The sequence below is a fragment of the Montipora foliosa genome, chromosome 13 (genome assembly GCF_036669935.1).
Source record: "Montipora foliosa isolate CH-2021 chromosome 13, ASM3666993v2, whole genome shotgun sequence".
Taxonomy (NCBI): domain Eukaryota; kingdom Metazoa; phylum Cnidaria; class Anthozoa; order Scleractinia; family Acroporidae; genus Montipora; species Montipora foliosa.
Genome location: NC_090881.1, coordinates 11,966,337 through 11,972,082, shown reverse-complemented (window position 1 = coordinate 11,972,082; position 5,746 = coordinate 11,966,337). Strand labels below are relative to the sequence as shown.

The following is a 5,746-nucleotide window of genomic DNA, read 5'->3' as shown; positions in this document are numbered from 1 at the left end:
AGTAGCTCTCGGATGGTTCTGTAGTCAAGGATTGCAAGTACACCGGAGTTCTCAAGTTTTGTGTCGCTGAACAGTTTTATCACTTTCTGTCTATTTCAAGAATGGCATAGCACTTGTAAGTATCATTCAGTCCTCAATAATCTAGAGATGCAACACGAAATGTCATTGCTAAACATACTAGCATACAGTGTAGCACAGCGGAATTTCCCCACAACAAGTGCAGAATGGCAGAGAATAGATACGTTCATTTCAGTCACTTGGCGTATTTTGGGCTGTCAGACCACATTAAAGACCTGAACAAATTTGGGAACTAAACATTCACAACGATCATTATTAGCGTTGGTAGAAAGTCGACGACCTAATGTTATTCCTGTAGATCAGTTACAAATCAAATCTTCGACCTCGACTCGCGATTATTTATACAAATACTGTATAGGCTGGTAGGAGCAGTTTAATTAATCCTTTTGGTCGTTTCGTGAAACTGACTGGCACACAACAAACAAGTTTTGCGCGTCAGTGTGTCATTATTCTGGCAACGTCGTTTTGTAAGAAGACACCTTTAAATAAAAGGTCACCACGAATTTTGGCCTTTTAGTTCCCAGAAATTGATTCTAATTTTTAGCATATTGTTCTTTGATATTTGAGAAACTGAATGTGTTCCTCGTGCAAATGTGAAAACCTAAATACTTTCCTCACGAAAAATTGGGAAAGAGAGGGCATATTTCTGCTTTCATTAAAAAAAAAAAGGTGTACCAAGGGCCTCGTCGAGGTCCGTTACAGTAACATAAATTCGGAAAACTTGAATTGCTTGTCTTTGGCAAGATAAAAGTTTGTTTTATGTTGTACTATTTATATCGAGGTTGTGAGTGTTTTTTTCCCCTGTTTTGATTTTCGCTTATTCCTCTCTCGACCTCTCATTAACACGTTGGCAGTCCCTACTCAATGAGTGAAAGACTACTGATTTAGTGGGCGTGGGAATGTTTTCAGAGTCCGTTTATACACAACGTAAAGGCGGAAGCATCTTCTCCTTAAGTACAGTGGCAATAATTTCGCTAAAATGGAGTTATCATACTAATATAATATCAAGTGGTAAAAGATACTCATAATCAATCAACGGCGTTCCTTCAGTGACATTGCCCATTTTTTTTGGGATGTCAAATATTTATTAGCAATAGGGTGAATTGAAGGATCTTAGCAGTAGTTCTCAGAAACCGTTCAGAAAACGTTTTATTGCGACTTTTTACGAACAGGTTTCTCTGCCGAGTCTGGCAGTAATGCATTCGATGAGTAAATATCATTTCGGTCCTCTTCTCGAGGACTAATTAAGCAGTATTTTCGATAAAACAAACGCCATATTCACCTAAAGTGTTTTGTAGGTGTTATAGCATCCATATGCTGTTTCAGTGATAATGCGCATTTTTCATCACTGTTTTCTACATGTATAAACGGCTACGTTTCTCGCTTTCGTACCTTTTACTTAAGGATGGCAAATAAGTGAGAGAAGCCCAATGTCAATCTTCAACTTCATGCGTCTATCTCTTGTGACTAAACGGTGAGTTATTTTACGTCGATTCTTCTAGAATTTACTCGAAGATAACACTTGTTCGAACGTCTAATCCTACGACAAAATCATTCATTCAGACCTGTAGGATAGGGATACAAAACAGAAAGAATAACCCAAAAGAAAAAAATAATGGGCCAAAAATCCAAAATATACAATCCAAAACAAAACAAAGCAGATCAAGACCTTGCGGTTGCAAGGGAACTTTCTAGGAATTAAGGGATAACGCAAGTCTTCGCTGTAACAGGTTTTCTGGGAAAACGTTGAGTAAACTGAGTTACATGGCATCACGAGTCAACCGCAAGCCCGAGCCAACCCCAATGGAGTCACGAGTCAAGATCGAGTGAGGTTGAATTTTCTTTTTTTAGTTTTCTCTTTCTTTTTCCAGTCCAATTTCGTCCGGCAGGCATCCCTTGGCAAGGTCGCTGAAATGAACTAAGCCATGACTTCAATCAACATATTTCGGATGTGACAACATGTGAAAGTAGTATTCCTTCATTAACTCATCATTTGACCGGTAAGAAAATTTTCTACGAAGCGGTACAAAATAAAATAAAAGTTGCGTTACCGATCGGGCAACAATTTTCGCGGAAAACTGGAAACGACTTTACCCACAAAAAATGATTTTTGCCGACGGAGACGTTCGGGTTGTGAAGGAAACATCTTTTGGACGGCTGAATCATGGAAATAAAACTACGTGGAAACTTTTTTATGAAACGCGGGACAAGAGGATGATAGTAAAAGACAACAAATAGGGGTATCGAATGGTGCCATTCTGTTCAAAAGTGCTCGCAAAATTTCGCCTTTGCTCGAATTGCTTGCTAAAATTACACGGGTGCTCGCTTGCTCGTGCTCGCAAAATTTTTGCTCGCATTTTCCTTAAAATGTGCTCTATCTATTTAAAGCTGCTTTGTAGTTATTCTTTTAGCGGAGCTCCATAGTTAAGAAAATATGGTAACCAATCGATGCGAGAAGTTTTATAGCCATGACGTTATAACCGTAAGTACGTTCCCTTCCATGTATGCCAATGTGACCAGTATCAGGCTAATTTACAGCATGCTTCTTTAATATGACAATGGATTGTATCAGTCATCCACTTGAGAGTATAATAAAACGAAAATATTTCACTTACTGGAAAATTATAGACGAACGATCGGCGTTTCGGCCATATCACACGGCCTTCATCAAGAAGAAAGGGAGGCTACGATTCGTGCTATCTCACACTTGGGACCGTGCGTTAAGGGACGTGCCGAGTAGGCATGAATAGATTGTGCTAGTAAATTCAGGAAAAGTTGCTTCACAATATACACAAAAGTTACTCTAAAGTTGCTCAAATATCAAAAAGTTGCCACCAAAATTTAGAAAAGTTGCGTGCTCTCTAGAGTCGTTTTGTCTTAGATAAATACTCAAAACGTGCTTGTTTGTTTGTTGCCATTTAAACGTTTTCATTAAATATTCTTACAATCGTTAAAAGAGGCCAAAAGCCACTGTTATATGACAAATATAAATACTATGTTGTAATCAATATACTCTTTAAACTCAACATAACTTCAATATTAGATACGTATTTTCTAGTTAAAGTTTCTAACTAGTCAACCTTGCGAAGTTTACTTGGATGGGCATCAGGCGGCAGGCTCTATGTTGCAGACCCCGAACTACCTGAAAAGACTTTGAACTATTTACATTTACTGTTTCTTTTACACTTTATATATTTATTGTGGATTATTATTATTATCTAATTCGTTATTTTATATCTCCCAGTGTAAGCCCAGCTATTTGGGAGTATAAGTTCCAAGTTCCAAGTTCCAAGCGAATAACTGCTGGATTTAAGCGCCCGTTAGATAGATAGCCGCTGTCCAGATTTCGTGGGCGTGATGCAAGTGTTATTTTATTGTCATTTTGTTGTATATTCTTTTTTTTATTAAAATCAGTTTTGATAAAAACCAGTTTTAATAAAATTCTTCGAAATGAAGCGACCTTTTATGGTTTGGATCGGTTTTATATCAATTTGTTGCTCAAAAGTTGCCAAGGAAGGCAAAAGTTGCCCTAGGTTGCTGGTACTACAAAGAGTTGCTCAAAACGCTAAAAGGTGCTCAAAAGTTGCCGAGCACAATCTATTTATGCCTAGTGCCGAGTCAGCTATTCACAATTTCCAGAAATAGAGATTTCCAAACATCCCACATCTCGTTTGGGTCATTCAAAAGAGAAACAAGATGGAAAGGTGTCTCTTTTATGTCATCAGGGAAGGCTTCTCTGTCAATTTTTTTGAATTGTCGAGATTCGATTATTTTTGGATCAGCTTTGGGCGTATTATGTTTATGAATAGCACTGACAAGACTTTGGTCAGAAATATTAGCATTTATATGATATCTGCTTTGTTAGTGAAATATGTGATCGTTACGTGTTCTAGTAGTAGTAGTAGTGATTCTCCTTGGTTGATCTATCAACTGAATATATTGGTACGTTTCAGTAATAAGCTTCAAGTGTTCAGCATTGCGGTCAGGCGTTTGCGGTAATAGATTACAGTTAGTATCACTTACAATCATACTCTCCTTATCTTCTTCATCAAAATTTAGCAGGCAGGATTCAAATTTATCAAAGATTTCAACCTTCGAGTCTGGAGGTCTATACCAGGTTGTCAGCAAGAATGGCCTGGACTTGGGCTTTTTTATTTTAACCGTCAAAATTTCTAAATCTTCGTGAGAGGAGAGGTCTTGTCTGTTTACGTAATTCAACGATTGCCTAATGTACAAAGCTACACTACCACCATTTCTATTCCTATCGCGGCGAAGTATATCGTATCCCTCAATGTCTGCCTGGCTATCGGGAATTGTTTTATCTAACTTTGTTTCGTTCAATCCAAGTATGTCAATTGTTTTACCTTTTTATCTTCCATGAAAACCATAGTTAATAGAGGGGAATGGTTTGGAAGCTCGGCAAACATCAAAGGAGCAAACAAAGATGCCAAGATTTAGGTTGGAAAGTCCACGACCGTGCACAATCTTTTGTTTTGCGCTCATACACTATGCATGAATTACGTAGCCAACATGTTTCTATTGGTTAGTTCCTCAGTACGGAGTAAACAACTATTGTGTTTTGTGCATAGCCAAGGCTAAAAAAAGAGAACAAAAGCCTCCAACAAATTTAAAGAAATTTGCCGGGTTTCATAAATATTCCCCTCTATTAGCTATGCCTTAACACAAAGAAGGGCAGTTGATACCATTACAAGGCTTTGAGTAAGCTAATGGGCTACAAACAGCAGCAGAACACAGAAACATAAGCCTGTCGAACTCACATGTACCAAGAGTCAAAGAAATACGATCAATGACTAACTAAACCTGAGAAAAAGTAGGTAGCCTCACCCTGATGACTCGGTGACTATGTCAATGACACCTAAGCACACTCTAAGAAATATTTCGTTCAATAAAAGTGATAAATTCTGATTAACAAAAGCACATGGAATCGACTGGCATTTACAATTATAGTTCTATGCGAAGTCACAGCCCGAAACATTGTGCACAGACAAAGAAAAATAATTGCACTAATGATAGATGAAAAGATTATTGGCCGATGGCTTTTTCTTACCGATTTAAATGATGATTCAAAGCCAATACCCAAGAAGCACGTGGCAAAACAGTCACACTGTGAGGCTGAGTAGGTACCAGTACCCTGTAAAAGGCCGAAAAGGGTACTTCACTACCAACCTCGTTCCCAGGGTCTCTCTTCTCTGCCTCCATTGTCGTTGGAGGCAGAGAAGAAAGACCCTGGGAACGAGGTTGCTTCACTACTTGCACAAATCCCATAATACACCTCTTTAACCCCCCAAATGTTTGCATAGGCATGGTTTTTTATTTCCCACAGGACATCTTTATGTCCCAGGAGAACTTGCAAACAATGATTATGCAAATTTTTAATTTTTTTTTTGGGGGGGGGGAGGGTAGAGGAGATGAATTATTGGATTGTGCAAGTGGTGAATTATGCCGAAAAGAGTACAGACGCATAAATTATAACAACAATAAAAGCAAGGTGACACACGCTAACACCAACCCGGTGTGGCCAACACATCACGCATGCGCACAACCATTTCACCCGGTCAATAGGCCAGTTTTCTTATTCTAACGGTTGGACTGGATCTAGCATGGAGTGGAGGCTAATGCGGGCAAATCTTTTCAAATGCAAATTAAT

At 38.5% G+C, this 5,746-nt stretch overlaps 1 protein-coding gene across 2 annotated transcripts in view; it reads left to right on the top strand.

Moving 5' to 3' along the window:
• Positions 1-5,746, top strand: part of LOC137984007 (protein NLRC3-like) — a 46,122-nt gene continuing 40,376 nt past the window's right edge. Inside the window, exon 1 of one of the 2 annotated variants that reach the window (XM_068831202.1) lies at positions 1-115. The gene's annotated coding sequence lies outside the window, so the exon portion shown is untranslated. The remainder of the gene's footprint in view (positions 116-5,746) is intronic. The other variant, XM_068831204.1, reaches the window with a different exon arrangement.